At 36.1% G+C, this 16,241-nt stretch overlaps 4 non-coding genes across 4 annotated transcripts; 2 read left to right on the top strand and 2 right to left on the bottom strand.

The window, feature by feature from the left end:
* The first annotated feature begins 346 nt into the window (after window positions 1-346).
* TRNAG-CCC (transfer RNA glycine (anticodon CCC)) lies at window positions 347-417 on the top strand. Its single transcript has one exon. It is a non-coding gene; the product is annotated as a tRNA-Gly (tRNA).
* A 167-nt stretch (window positions 418-584) lies between these two features.
* Window positions 585-655, top strand: TRNAG-CCC (transfer RNA glycine (anticodon CCC)). The gene has a single exon. It is a non-coding gene; the product is annotated as a tRNA-Gly (tRNA).
* Window positions 656-8,200: 7,545 nt separating this feature from the next.
* Window positions 8,201-8,283, bottom strand: TRNAL-UAA (transfer RNA leucine (anticodon UAA)). Its single transcript has one exon. It is a non-coding gene; the product is annotated as a tRNA-Leu (tRNA).
* Window positions 8,284-10,987: 2,704 nt separating this feature from the next.
* Window positions 10,988-11,061, bottom strand: TRNAN-GUU (transfer RNA asparagine (anticodon GUU)). Its single transcript has one exon. It is a non-coding gene; the product is annotated as a tRNA-Asn (tRNA).
* Window positions 11,062-16,241: the final 5,180 nt, after the last annotated feature.

The following is a 16,241-nucleotide window of genomic DNA, read 5'->3' as shown; positions in this document are numbered from 1 at the left end:
TCAACAGTGTTTAATGTTAGCTTAGGACTCCCATTTTAAAAGATATTGGTAGCCTTTTCATTTGTAAATCGAAAAGACCTTAACCCCTCGGTTACATAGGGCTTTCATTACATGGGCTAATATACTTGCTAGGGAGCGCATCTAGTGTAGTGGTATCATAGTACCCTCCCACGTTACTAACTTGGGTTCGATTCCCCGGATGCGCATGACCATTTTGTTTACTAGAAAATATTGGGATTCCCATTTTAAAAGATTCTTGTTAGCCTTTTCATTTGTAACTCGAAAAGACCTTAACCCCTCGGTTACATAGGGGTTTCATGGCATGGGCTAAGATACTTGCAAGGGAGCGCATCTAGTGTAGTAGTATCATAGTACCCTCCCACGGTATTGACCGGGGTTCGATTCCCCGGATGCGCATGACCATTTTGTTTACTCGAAAATATTGTTCTCGACAGTGTTTGTGGTTAGCCTAAGATTCCCATTTAAAAAGATTCTTGTTAGCCTTTTCATTTGTAACTTGAAAAGACCTTAACCCCTCGATTACATTGGGCTTTCATTACATGGGCTAAGATACTTGCAAGGGAGCGCATCTAGTGTAGTGGTATCATTGTACCCTCCCACGGTACTGACCGGGGTTTGATTCCCCGGATGCGCATGACCATTTTGTTTACTCGAAAATATTGTTCTCAATAGTGTTTAAGGTTAGCCTACGATTCCGATTTAAAAAGTTTCTTGGTAGCCTTTTCATTTGTAACTCGAAAAGACCTTAACCCCTCGGTTACATAGGGCTTTCATTCCATGGGCTAAGATACTTTCAAGGGAGCGCATCTAGTGTAGTGGTATCATAGTACCCTCCCACAGTACTGACCGTGGTTCGATTCTCGGAATGCGCATGACCATTTTGTTTACGTGAAAATATTGTTCTCAACATTGTTAAAGGTGTTAGGCTTGATTCCTATTTTAAAAGATTCTTGGTAGCCTTTTCATTTGTAAGTCGAAAAGACCTTAACCCCTCGGTTACATAGGGCTTTCATTACATGGGCTAAGATAATTGCAAGGGAGCGCATCTAGTGTATTGGTATCATAGTACCCTCCCACGGTACTAACCGGGGTTTGATTCCCCGGATGCGCATGACCATTTTGTTTACGTTCTCGACAGTGTTTGAGGTTAGCCTAAGATATCCATTTAAAAAGATTCTTGGTAGCCTTTTCATTTGTAACTCGAAAAGACCATAACCCCTCGGTTACAGGGCTTTCATTACATCGGCTAAGAACTTGCAAGGGAGCACATCTAGTGTAGTGGTATCATAGTACCCTCCCACGGTATTGACCGGGGTTTGATTCACCGGATGCGCATGTGTTTGAGGTTAGCCTAAGATTCTTTGTAGCCTTGTCATTTGTAACTCGAAAGACCTTAACCCCTCGGTTACATAGGGCTTTCATTAGATGGGCTAAGATACTTGCAACGGAAAGCATCTAGTGTTGTGGTATCATAGTGCCCTCCCACGGTATTGACTGGGGTTTGATTCCCCGGATGTGCATGTCCATTTTGTTTACTCGAAAATATTGTTCTTAACAGTGTTTAAGGTCAGCCTAGGATTCTAATTTTAAAAGATTCTTGGTAGGCTTTTCATTTGTATGTTGAAAGGCACTTAACCCTTCGTTTACCTAGGGCTTTCATTACATGGGCTAAGATTCTTATAAGGGAGAGGGCTTTCATTACATGGGCTAAGATTCTTATAAGGGAGCGCATCTAGTGTCGTGGTATCATAGTATCCTCCCACGGTATTGGACCCGGGTTCGATTCCCTGGATGCGCATGTCCATTTTGTTTACTCGAAAATATTATTCTCGACAATGTTTAGGTCAGCCAAGGATTCTAATTTTAAAAGATTCTTGGGTAGCCTTTTCATTTGTATGTCGAAAGGAACTTAACCCCTCGGTTACATTGGGCTTTCATTACATGGGCTAAGATTCTTACAAGGGAGTGCATCTAGTGTAGTGGTATCATAGTACCCTCCCACGGTACTGACCGGGGTTTGATTCCCCGGATGCGCATGTCCATTTTGTGTACTCGAAAATATTTTTCTCGATAGTGTTGAAGGTCAGCCTAGGATACTAATTTTAAAAGATTCTTAGTAGCCTTTTCATTTGTATGTCGAAAGGCACTTAACACCTCAGTTACATTGGGCTTTCATTACATGGGTTAAGATTCTTACAAGGGAGCGTATCTAGTGTAGTGGTATCATAGTGTCGTCCCATGGTACTAACTGGGGTTCAATTCCCTGGATGTGCATGTCCATTTTGTTTGTTCGAAAATATTGTTCTCGACAGTGTTTAAGGTCGTTCTAGGAATCTAATTTTAAAAGATTCTTGGTAGCCTTTTCATTTGTATGTCGAAAGACATTTAACCCCTCAATTACACAGGGCTTTCATTACATGAGCTAAAATTCTAACAAGGGAGCGCATCTAGTGTAGTGGTATCATAGTACCCTCCCATAGTATTGATCGGGGTTTGATTCCCAAATGTGCATGTCCATTTTGTTAGTCGGCCTAGGATTCTTATAGTACCCTCCTACTGTACTGATTGGGGAATCGATTCCCCAAATGCGCATTTCCATTTTGTTTACTCGAAAATATTGTCATTTTATTAAGAGGATATTTTGCGGATAATTAGTTAGAATATATCTCAGATATTTAGGGAGTTGTTAGTATAGATTTGATTAACGGTATATTTTATTTATTTATATATTTTTTCTATTTTTAGGTATTAGTTGATAGTTTGTATCCTATATAAACGTGGTAAACCTGAATGAAGATCATACTTTCGATCCCAATTCTATTTCTATTTCTCATTCTTAACATGGTATCAGAGCACCGATCTTGGTGTTCTTAAATATCAAAATTTCCTTTATGGCGGAATCAGCCAAATCCAGCTTCAAAATTTCGGATGTTGATTTAACACATCCGTACTATATTCATCACTCTGATCAGCCAGGATATTCACTTGTTCCAATCAAATTAAATGGAGCAAATTATCAATCCTGGAGTAAATCAGTTATGCATGCTCTTATTGCCAAGAAGAAAATTGGCTTCATTGATGGCACAATTCAGGAACCGTCCCAAGATGCAAATTCAACCGAATTCGAACTCTGGAATCAGTGCAACAGTATGATAATATCTTGGTTAACTCATTCCGTTGAAGCAGATATCGCTAAAGGCATTATTCACGCCAAGACAGCTCATGATCCACTTCGACATTAGTTCCTTCGACTCCTATTGTACCACTTCATGATCCATCCTACTCAAACATCCATCCTCCACCTTCTATTCCTTCACCTCCTACTCCTCCTTCACCTCCTATCCCTTCACCTACTACTCCGTCGTCTCCTCCACCTTCTCCAGATTCGCCCACTAATTCCAATCCTATCCCACCTGATACATCAGCTCCACTTCGACGTTCTACTCGTACTAAACAGCCTCCAGCTTGGCATAAGGATTATGAGATGTCTTCTGGAGCCAATCATTTAACCTCTAGCTCAAGTCCCGGCACTGGCACCAGGTATCCCCTTCATCATTACCTTTCATTCTCTCGTTTTTCTCCTACTCAACGTGCTTTTCTAGCTCTTATTACATCCCAGACAGAACCTAAAACCTATGACGAGGCAGTTGGCGACTCGTTATGGCAGCAGGCTATGAATGATGAAATTGCAGCTTTGGAACGTAATCATACATGGTCTCTCGTTCCTCTACCACTTGGTCATAAAGCTATTAGTTGTCATTGGGTGTACAAAATTAAATACAACTTTGATGGTTCTGTTGAACGTTATAAAGCTCGACTGGTAGCAAAGGGATACACTCAGGTTGAAGGTATTGATTACACAGAAACATTTTCCCCTACAGCAAAACTTACTACACTTCGTTGCTTACTCACTGTTGCTGCTGCTCGAAAATGGTTCACCCATCAGTTGGATGTTCAAAATGCCTTTCTCCATGGTAATCTAGACGAGGAAGTTTATATGTCTTTACCACCAGGTCTTCGCCGACAGGGGGAGAATACAGTATGTCGGCTCCATAAATCTCTTTATGGATTAAAACAGGCTTCTCGCAATTGGTTCTCCATATTTTCTACAACTATACAAAATGCAGGCTACACTCAGTCCAAAGCAGATTACTCTTTGTTTACTAAGAGTAAAGGTACTTCTTTCACTGCAGTTCTAATCTATGTTGATGATATTCTGTTGACAGGCAATGATCTCGAAGAAATTCAATATCTCAAGACTAGTTTACTCCAGAAATTTCTTATCAAAGATTTAGGAAATTTGAAATATTTTCTAGGCATTGAATTTTCTCGATCTAGAAAAGGGATTTTTATGTCTCAAAGGAAGTATGCTCTAGACATACTTCAAGACACAGGTCTTACAGGAGCACGTCCAGACAAATTTCCTATGGAGCAAAATCTGAAACTTTCTTTAACTGAAGGAGAGAAGTTGAATGATCCAAGTAAATACAGACGGTTGATTGGCAGATTAATATATTTGACCGTCACTAGGCCTGACATAGCTTATTCAATTCGTATGCTTAGCCAATTTATGCATGAACCAAGAAAACCACATTGGGAGGCAGCTCTTCGAGTTCTGAGGTACATCAAAGGCACTCCTGGTCAAGGACTTCTACTGCCATCTGAAAACAATTTAAGATTACAGGCATATTGCGATTCTGACTGGGGTGGTTGTCGAACTTCCAGACGATCTATTTCTGGGTTCTGCATTTTCCTCGGAAATTCAATTATTTCTTGGAAGTCTAAAAAGCAGACTAATGTGTCCAGATCATCAGCAGAAGCCGAGTATCGAGCTATGGCAAATACTTGTTTAGAGTTAACTTGGTTAAGATACATTCTTCAAGACTTGAATGTTCCACTGTCCGGACCAGCATTATTATATTGTGATAATCAAGCAGCATTACATATAGCAGCCAATCCAGTTTTTCATGAACGTACGAAACACATTGAAATAGATTGTCATATAGTTCGAGAAAAGTTACAAGCTGGAATCATCAAACCGTGTTATGTTTCGACCAAAATGCAATTGGCAGATGTTTTTACTAAAGCTTTGGGAAGACAGCAATTTGACTTTTTGAAGGACAAGTTGGGTGTGATCGACATACACTCTCCAACTTGAGGGGGAGTATTAAGAGGATATTTTGCGGTGATAATTAGTTAGAATATATCTCAGATATTTAGGGAGTTGTTAGTATAGATTTGATTAACGGTATATTTTATTTATTTACCAGATTTAGTTAGATATATATTTTTTCTATTTTTAGGTATTAGTTGATAGTTTGTATCCTATATAAACGTGGTAAACCTGAATGAAGATCATACTTTCGATCCCAATTCTATTTCTATTTCTCATTCTTAACAAATTTTGACTAAATTAATAAAAATAACTTTGTTTTTAAATTACCTCTAAAATTTCAAAAGACTGTTAATTTTTTATGGAAATTGTTAATACTTTCTTTAGAAAATACAGTTGAACTATGGTTAAACTTTAAAAAGTTTCATTTATCTTAGAGTTCGTACTATGTTTAAAACATACCAATGAAAGTTGTACTCATTTCTTTTCAAAATTTCTCTAACCCGAGATGCCATCTAAGATTTCCCATCTCCTACTATATCCGTAGTTTATATCAGGCTCAGCTTTTACTTTAACGTGTTGGAAGTGTCATAGAGATCAAGTTCTAGATTTGTGTGGGATAAAAAATATTAAAAAATTTATTTAGAAAAATAGCTTTCAAAATTTGATAATTGAAAAACTAGCTTGTTAGAATCGCAAAAATAACTTTAAAAGTTGAAAATTTTGAGATATAGCCTTGATTTTATCGAGTTTCAAAAAAAATGTAATAAAAAGTACTTAATAACAAATTAGTTGTACACTTATAATCTTAACATTGGCACGGGTTGATACAATTTTAAGAAGGGTACTAGAGAGAAAACCGTTAATTCTAGAAACTTATCAAACACTCTTTGACCGATGTAAAAAAAGCATGAGAATAACTTATTCTCGTGTCCCATCTTTGAAATCATGCACAAAAGTTTAAGGCTTTTATTTCCCTTTCTCTCTTTTTTTTTTTTTTTTTTTTGTTTATTCTCATTTTCGTTCCTTTGGTCTAAACGACACTTTAAAGAACAAAATTAAAGTGGTAGTTAGTCAATCGTAATATTTGACAATATTAAACAACTTTGAATAGATGTAAAGAAAACATCAGAATAACTTATTCTCGTGTCCCTAATCGACATATATATATTTTTAATAAATGTGTCATTATCATCTCCTGTGTCTATGTGGTATCATATTTATTTCTCGTATTCATGTCTCATATATTTTGCTTCTCTAAATAGATATCATCACAAAATAAGTTTAATTCATGTTGATACGTGAGACTTCTATTCTTCTTAGTGTGAAGCTTGTAGCTTGGAATTACTCAGGTAGAGAACGTGTTTCACTTAAAATTCACTCAAGAGAGAATAATCAATATCTTACCATATTCGAGAGAGAATATTTTTAATTAACCGTAATTGGATCCGACTATTAATGTGTAATTTATTACTAAAACTGAAAAATATACGTGCAAAATGTTTGTATTATTGATAATACATTAGTCTACGTTGTATGATCTAGATTAAATAATTTGATTTGAAGCTATCTTCTAATAAAAGAATGCTCAATTATTTTTTTTTATAGTAAGATTCGATTATATGAATTTAAATAGCATTCAGTCACAACTATAAATATGGAACTAAATAAAGTATTTAGGAGTAAAGTAAATTTGTTGAGGGAGGTTTGCCTTTGGAAGGAAAACAAGTTTAATGGACATTGTTTCATTTACAAGGTGGGAGAGTTATGTAATTTCATATATTTTGTAGACGTCCTCAAGGATTTCAATGAGCATTAGATTGCTCTCTCTATTTATATTAAGCTCTCTCTATATATGTAACGGCTCAAGCCCACCACTAATAGATATTGTCATCTTTGGGCTTTCCCTTTCGAGCTTACGCTCAAGGTTTTAAAAACACTTTTGCTAGGGAGAAGTTTCCACACACTTATAAAGGATGCTTCGTTCTCCTCCCTGATCGATGTGCGATCTCACAATCCACCCCCCTCGGAACCCAGTTTCCTTGCCGGCACTTGTTCCTTTCTCCAATCGAAGTGGGCCCCCCACCAAATCCACCCCCTTCAGGTCCTAGTGTCCTTGTTGGTGCATCGCCCAGTGTCTGGCTCTGATACCATTTGTAACGGCTCAAATCAAACATCGTTAGCTACACTACATTCCCTTGTTCTTACCTGAAAGAAAGTTATATAAAAGGCAATATATTTAGAAAAGTATTCTGAAAGTGACTTCACCGTTGGGGCTAGAAAATACAAACATAATGAACATATAAAGCAAACCATTCCTTCTAAAAACGACTAGCATTTCAAGGCTTGAAATATGGACCGGTAAAAGACAATAAAAAAAATTATTTAAAAATATTAAGAACATAAATACAAAATAATTCACCGGAAGTAATACAAAAGTTTTTACAAAATATGACAAGTTTACAAGAATTTAAACCGAAAATATATAAGGACTTGAATCAACGCCAATTGATACTTTTAGAAGATGTTGATAGTCTTTCAATGGTATCTTTTATAGGTGGTTTCACGAACGTTTTACTTTCATCGAAGTCATATATCTTGAGGAACGGGCCGACTATCTCCACTCTACTACCTTCTTCTGCCATTTGACTAAGGCTAATAATATTGATTTTCAAACTCAGGATGTAATACACCTTGGTAAATAGACGTTGACCTTCGTTCTTACACTAGAACAAGATAGATCCTTTGCCTTAGATCAATACAATTGATTCGTCACAAATTTCACGTTTCTAACGAACTTCTCATCAAGCTCCTTGAACTTTGTTCAATCTTCGGTCATGTGGTTGCTCGCTGCATTGTCTAGGTATCACATGTTGGTCTCCACTTTGTCTTCTCATTCTATGAAGGGGTTCTCCATAACCTTCTCTTCAATGAGAATCAACATGACGGACATGTTATGCAGTGCCATTAGTGGGATTTGTTAGAGTGTTAGAGGGATTACAAACTACCCTTTAAAATGAACATATTCTTATTAGTAGATGATGTCACTCACTTATATATCTATAATGCTGGCTGTGGGGTTCGAACCCACGCGCACTTATGTGCAGAAGATCTTAAGTCTTCCCCCTTAACCTCTCGGGCAAACCAGCTAATTTTCTTCCTCAAAATTTAATTTAGCTAAACTAAATTTAAATTAGTTAAATAAATATAGAAAATAAGTATCAATAGTAAATTTCCTTTCCTAGAAATATATGAAGGTTCATATAATGATAATTTTTGTCTTATATTAAGATTATGAAAAAAAAAAATGATAAAAGTACTATAAAAAATATATTTAATTTTTTCAAAATAATTTATGCTCTTAAACTAATTCGGTTGTATCACTTAAAACCTACAAATAAAAGTTACATGTTTGAATGTTGTTTATGACCACAAGGAATACTATTTCCATTGGTATAAGGTCTTTTGGGTAAGCTCAAAACAAAGGCACGAGAGCTTATGCTCAAGGTGGACAATATCATGCCATTGTGGAGAGTCCTGTTCATCTAACAGGAGTATAGATGGAAGGATTTCATCTTTAGGTTGCTAAAGACAATGAAGGGTCATGGTAAGAACGATTATTTTAGAAACATTATATGGTTTAGAGTTGTCGGTCGGTCTTCCACATCATAGGCATTTCGAAGGCATGACCCATGCATTATATGGTTTAGAGATGCCATGAAGGAATTGCATGCGTTGATTGGGCAAGTTTGTAATAAAGGAGGCAGATTCTCGAACTCCAAAATTAAGATTCTACCTACATTTTAACTCCATTTTCGTTCGTCCCTCTATAATACATATTCAATTTTGATTTTTGTGGGGCATAGTTATGTCATAAGAAACTACTAAAAAAAAACATGTTTTACTAAGAAATTTGAGCTCTATCTCTTAAACCTATGTCATTAGATTCATAGGGAGTTTATCGACATTTTTTTTCGTAGAGGAGAGAACAGCTCAAAATGGCCATGAATCAAGAGAAGGAAACTTCAAATATTTTAAAATTCGAGTTGACTCAATCGATAACTCTCTATACGTTGGCTTATAATTCATGAGGAGTGCATTTAGAGGTTTCATTGATGTCAGGTCAACAACTTTGATGAAGAAACAAGCCTGTATAGCCACTAGAACATACAGGTAATCTCAAGTTTCAAAGTTATTTGACCACGTGCTAGCATCTTCTCCTAGGTTGGAGGTAAAAGATGATGACGTGACTGATTTAGTTTAACTAACCACATCCTTCTTTTTAATGAACCAACTTCAACTTTTGAATTATTTGGACTCTTTTGGATTTGTTTCCGTGAAATTCATTTTGGTTCTTAACTCTTACTCAGATTAAGATCTGGCCAAGAAATTTCGAAAGATACAGAGTTTGGAAAGCAAGGGGTTAAAGGATATTTTGTTCGGATTACGGTTTATCATAGGTATCATATTTGATCATTTATTATAAGTAAATATATAGATATTTTCCTTCTATTACTGTTTAACAGAGGTATCATATTTGTCTTTTAATATAGGCAAATATTTTGTATCCATTTATTACTTCCCATGGAGGTATCATATTTGCCTTTTATTATAGGCAAATACATTGTATCCATTTATTGTTCTCATATCCTATGTCTTTTATTTGATTCTCTAATTGATTATAAATAGAGAACTTTCACCACATTTAGTTGCTGCGGTTTTAGCAAATATTATCATGGTATCAGAGCCCTTTCGGTTTAGCAAATCCGATCCTTTATTTTTAATGGCTTCTAAATCCTCTATTCATCTTCTTTTCCACCATCATTGCTGGCTTTGACGCCGCAAGGGCTGTGTCCATGGTACTGCAGGCTGAGCCAATTGATTATTCTTCGAATCCTCTATTCATCTTCTTTTCCACCATCATTGCTGGCTTTGACGCCGCAAGGGCTGTGTCCATGGTACTGCAGGCTGAGCCAATTGATTATTCTTCGGCTCCACCCTTTTGGCCTCCAAATCATCACAACCCAACCCTTAGCCATACTCTATACATACAACCTCACTTTCTCCAACACAATCGATCTTGCCTTGAACTAGAAACCTCTTCATCCTCAACCTCGGCAACTAAAACATTCCTTCCATCTTCAATTTTTCATCTCTTCGCATTCTTCACGACTATGGCTTCCTTTTCTGCCTTCTTTTTCGTCCTTGTCGCTTTAATTGCCGACTCTATGGGCCAGGCCCCCCACCCAAGTTTTCGCCAGCCTCCTCGCCAAAATTTGATCCTTCGCCCATTGTAGCTACTCTTCCGACTACAACATTGTCTTCGTCCCTCCCTTGCTCTAGGGGGCGTGGCTCCCTTTCCTTCCATGAGAACTTCACCACTTGCTATGACGCTGACTACTTCTTCATTGGCTCCCCCTATTGCTCCTTCGAAGTGCGAAATATGCTCGAAATATTCTAACTCGTGCTCATTTCCTTGATAGCAAACTAGTCCCCGAGGCGCAGACAACACTCCATCTTCGTATAAAATACACACACTCCAGAGCCTGCATTCTTCTCTTCCTTTATTGTTCATCTCTTCTTCATAGCCACCACGAACCCTCTCTCCGTCTCTTGCCCTAATATGAGCTAATGGGGTCATACTAAGTATATAGAGGAACGGGACCTAACCTATTCAGGGTCCGTGGTATATGGTATATTAGAGGTTACTACTAAGGAAGCTCCAATTGTGGTATATTAGAGGTTACTACTAAGGAAGCTCCAATTGTGTTGGATAGAGGTTTACTTTGTGATTCAAATAAGAGCGAAGTTAAGTAGGGTGGGTTGTTTGGTTCTGGTCGAAGTTGAAAGGAACGCTAGAAGAAGGGCTTGAACCTTCGACCTTGTGGTTAACAGCCACACGCTCTAACCAATTGAGCTATTCCAGCCTTTCAAATGTTTAAATAATAATAATAAATAAATAAATAAAATAATTAATTTAATGCATACTAAGAACTTGCAAAGTTGAATTTTTTTGGCACATAAATTGTGCTAGACACATACAACGATTCAATATATAGATGTTAGGTAGCTAAACCTAAATTACCTGGTTTCTATAGTTACAAGAGTGATCCAGATGTTCGTTTTTCTAAAGGATGTAGCTCCCAAAGGAACGTGTCCAGATGTATCATATCTCACGCATGTCTATCTAGTAGATTCAGCCTAAAATGAAGTGGTTGTGCTTGATACCGTGAGGTTGACGACATAGATCTAAAGCACAACTATAAATATCAAATTGATAGATAGCTCCAACGGACTTAGTTTTCTCCATCGGCTCCACCTATTGGTCTAAGGTCTAATAAAGTTGGACAAAAATTGTGAATGAGACTTGTGTTTCTCTCAAGACTAGTCGGGAATGTGTCAAGATCACGATTTAAAAATATACAATTAGTTCCTGAGGTGGATGACTTCATAAGATTGTCAATTCCAACACTCGCTCGAGTAGTGTTAGTGCAACATTTGTAACATGAAGGTGGCCAGTTGAGAAGTTTATTAAAGTGTAGTGCCAACACGGGGCTGAGTTACAAGCTTCTAGACCTTGCTTCTAGAAAGGGTTACGGCAATGATGAGGAATATTGTGGTACAGAAGCTCACATTACCATCGTAAAGGGATGTGACCATGGCAAGAGTGTTGAATATGGCCCACGATCAAAATATGTCACAAACAAAAGCTAACCCTTATCAACATGAAAAAAAAATGTTTGTACTATTGGTAATACATTAGTCTCGGTTGTTTGACTAAAACAATGCATCCATCATCTCAATTAAAGAATTTGATTCGAAGTTATCTTCTAATAGGGGAATGCTCAATTAGTCTTTGTTGTAAGATTCGGCTATATCAGTTTCAGTAGTGTTCCGCCACAACTATAAATATCGAACTCTAAAGTATTTATGAGTAAAGTAAGTCCGTTGGAGCTATCTATCAAAGGTGTTAGAATGAGTTGTGAAAAAGTGTTGCCTTCAAATCTAGTTGCAATTAAGGATGTCAATGACGAACATGTGCAAAATGCTGGAAAGTTTGCAGTGAAAAGGAATAACGAGAGGGGTGGACATCATTTCGTTTACAAGTGTGTGGTGAATGGTCTGGTCGATCCAAACATACCCGATCCCAAATTTTATATTCTTGTGATAGAAGTTATAAATGATGATGGTATTCCTTGGTCCTATATTGCAAAACTTGATTACTTTGTTATGGGCAGACTAGGTGACAAACTCTATTCCTTTGAGGATGTCCTCAAGGATTTCAAGAAGCATTGGACTGCTCTCTCTGTTTACACTAAGCCCTCTCTCACTATATATGGGGGCGTCACGGTCTCTTAGCTACGAAAATGGCATAGACCTCTATAAAATAATCACATAGTTATCTATCTATTATACATACTTATCTCTTTTTTCTTCAAAAATTGTCAAATTCAACTCTTAATTATAAATATTAATAATTTTATATTAGAAAGAAATTCAAAATCAATAAGTTTATGCACTAATATATTTAAAAATAATTTAAGTTAAGTGTTCGATACGTGTTGAACTTTCAATAGTGTTTCAAAACTGTCGTTAAACTTTAAAAAGTTTCATTAATCTTAGAGTTAAGAGTTAGTATGGTGTTTAAAACATACCCATGAAAGTTTTACCATTAACACCTTTTACTTTTATCAAAAAATCAAAAAAAAGTTTTTACCCAATATATGGACGGAAATCATCTATCAAGATTATCCTCTGTTTTAATGTTATTTTTCAAAGTTCATTAGTATTTTTGAAATGTTACTGACGGTAAGATTATAAACGTATTAATAAAAATTTAGGGATATTTTTTTAAACCCTTTTGAATGAAAAGGGTAGTATAGTAATTGTTAGGCATAGGGATCAAGTTGTGTGTGTGGGAGAAGGAGGGTCATGTGGTCACCAATTATCATATAATTCGTGGTGCTTCTGATGTCCGAGTCACTCTAGCTCACAAAACTACCTTCGATGCAAAAAATGTTGGTTTTGAACAAGACAAGGATGTTGTTGTCTTGCATATCGATGTACCAAAAGACAAACTAAGACTTATACATGTTGGTATCTCGGCATATTTGCTTATTGGTCGAATTGGATCCTTTCGATTTCTATGAAAACATTGTCGTTACAAATTTCAAAGGACAAGTCAAGCCAATCTTAGAAATATGATAAAACGTCGACTAAGCCAACCAAGTAAGTGGTCTTACTATCGACATGATTATAATTTAATGTTTTGTGTTGACATGTGCCCCGTGGTTCTGCACGTGTCATATATTTGATATGTGTGAATTGGTTATGAAACGATATGATTATGATATGATATGTATATGTTATGATATGTGAATGGATGATAAATCTTATGATATGGTGATTTGATGATATGTTTGAGATAGGATATGAGAAAAATGCGATAAACGTAATGTAACGACATGACTAAGATATGTTCATGAGACGATATGGTTGGGTTGTGTATAGAAGACGATATGATTATGATAGGTTGATGAAACGATATGATTATGATAGGTTATTAAAACGATATGGTTAGGATACGTTCAAACAACGATATGAGTAGGATATGACTAAGATATTACGAGGATACGTTTGAAAAATGATATGACTGATATATGATACGTGAATGATATATATATATCTCGTGATATGATATGAGAATGAAACGATATCTGTTATGGTATGACATATTTGATGAATTGATATGTCTGTAATATGATGTTAAGATATTATATGTTATGCGACTATTATGATATACGATATGTGCATGATGTGGATTGTTATATCTGAAAGCATGGAAACGTTATGATATGATATATGTGTGACATGAATGATATGATATGATCGAAATGCAAAAGGACAAACTACCATGAAATACAACCCCACCATACACATGCAAGATACGATAAATGATATGATAAACGATATGAGAAATGATATGACAAAATGATATGATATGAATAAAGACGCTAACGAGGTTGTATTAATTGATAATGAAAATGAAAAAAAATGTTGGGAACTCATGCATTATTGTGTGTTCATGCATCGAGGGATGCCCCTTATCCTTCACAATAGTACGAACGTATATGTTACGAGGCAGGGGAACGATCATTATGTTTATTATCATATTGTCATGATGGTCGCTATTTCTAATGGGTAACCAGCATCAACAGCTACCAGAGAATGCTCGTCCAACCAGAAAGGGGCCTAAGAGGTGTGCGAACCGACTGGTGGATCCATACTCGCACGTGTGGATCGTGTAGAGCAATTAAGTACATATCCAAATTGCTCGTCAGGATTGTCGTCGTAGGAAAATAGCCTGTTGTGATAACCCCAATAGTATGCTACTTCTATTTCAGGTTAAGGCAAGGTATCCCTGTGTGGCTGACGAAGGCGTCACAATTCGACACCATGACACATGCATATGGTAGATGCATTTATTTTCTTAGACCTAGGCTAGAATATGATGTTTTTAATTTAAATTTTTATTTGTTTTTATTTAGTTCTTCATTGTCGTTTTAAAGATGTTTTCAAATACGCAAGTCTTGGCAGGGTTTTAAGATGATGTTTTTATTTTATGATAAAGTTTAAACAATTATTTCCACTCAAAATGATTACTTTATGATAACAAAAACGACTTTAGGTAGGTAGAGATTTAAGGTCGTTACATTAAGAATATTTTTTTATTCAGAGAGGTGGTATTTTTATTAATTTAGCTTATAATTTTACAAAACAACAAAATACAAATTTTGTTGTTAAAAAAAATTGAATGGCCAAAATAAACCTAAAAATTTAATGAAATTCACAAATGGCCATGCTTAAAACAATTAAAACAAAAGAAATTAATTTATTTTAAAATTAAAAAGTACACGTGGTAATACACTTGGTTTGACTAGAACAAGGCATCATTATCCGACCTATAAAGAATTTGATTCCAAGCTATTTCCTCATGGACAGATGCTCTATTAGTTTCTATTGTAAGATACCACTTCATCAATTTATGTACCGTTCAATTATAACTATAAATATTTGTAATGACTCTAAATTTCTACTCACCTAAATTTGCTACCATCTTCCTAATATGTTCTATTATGTGGAATAATCATTTAAAACACCTTCGTCAAGCAATGTCATGGACTTACGGTAACGACCCAAAATTTTCTACTTAATTTAAGGTCGCTACTGTATACATATCATAAACATTGAATGCGGAAATACTTCATTTAAACTTTCATAAAACATAACATTCAGCTTAAAATACAGCCATGGAATTACGTGTTTCGAAAACACCTTTAAAAACGACACAACAAAAGGCTAAATTAAATAAATAAATGTTTAAATTAAAAATATCATATGCTAGTCTACGTTTAAGTCTAAGAAGATAAATACGACTACCCTATGCATGTGTTATAGTCTTGAGTTGCGATGCCGTCGTCAGTCGTACAGGAATGTCTTGCCTTAACCTGAAAAATGTAATAGCACATGACTTGAGTCAGTAAGTGACCCCATTATTGGGGGTTAAATGTAAGAACATGCAAATACAATGACGGGACCTATCCTTTCAATCTATTTTCCTACGGTACTATCCTAACGGGTAATTTGGATGTGTACCATATACTCTACACACAGCCCATACGTGTGAGTATGGACTCACTAGTCAGTTCTCACACTGCTGGGTCACTTTCCTTGTCGAGCGAGCATACTCTGGGAACTCCTTAGGCCAGACACCCGTTAGAACTAGTAACCGTCGCGGCAGCATTATGTAAAACATAATAATCGTACCCCTGCCCATTAGTGTATGCGTCCGTACCATCGTGATGGAATAAGGGTATCCCCCAATACATGAGCACATATAATGCATGAGGTCCCAATATTTTTTCATTTTCAACATTATTAAATATAACCCCGCTACCGTTTTATATTCATATCATATCATTTCTCATTTTTTCAGTTCTCATATCATGCATAATTCTAACGAGGTATTTCATGTCACTTATCATGATATCATGTCATTCATAACATGCTGTATACATACAATTTAGGAGACATAACATAACGCTTC

The sequence above is a fragment of the Cucurbita pepo genome, chromosome 18 (assembly GCF_057944985.1).
Source record: "Cucurbita pepo subsp. pepo isolate OVF chromosome 18, ASM5794498v1, whole genome shotgun sequence".
Classification (NCBI taxonomy): domain Eukaryota; kingdom Viridiplantae; phylum Streptophyta; class Magnoliopsida; order Cucurbitales; family Cucurbitaceae; genus Cucurbita; species Cucurbita pepo.
The sequence above is the reverse complement of the archived record's forward strand: the minus strand, read 5'-3'. Positions and strand labels throughout refer to the sequence as shown.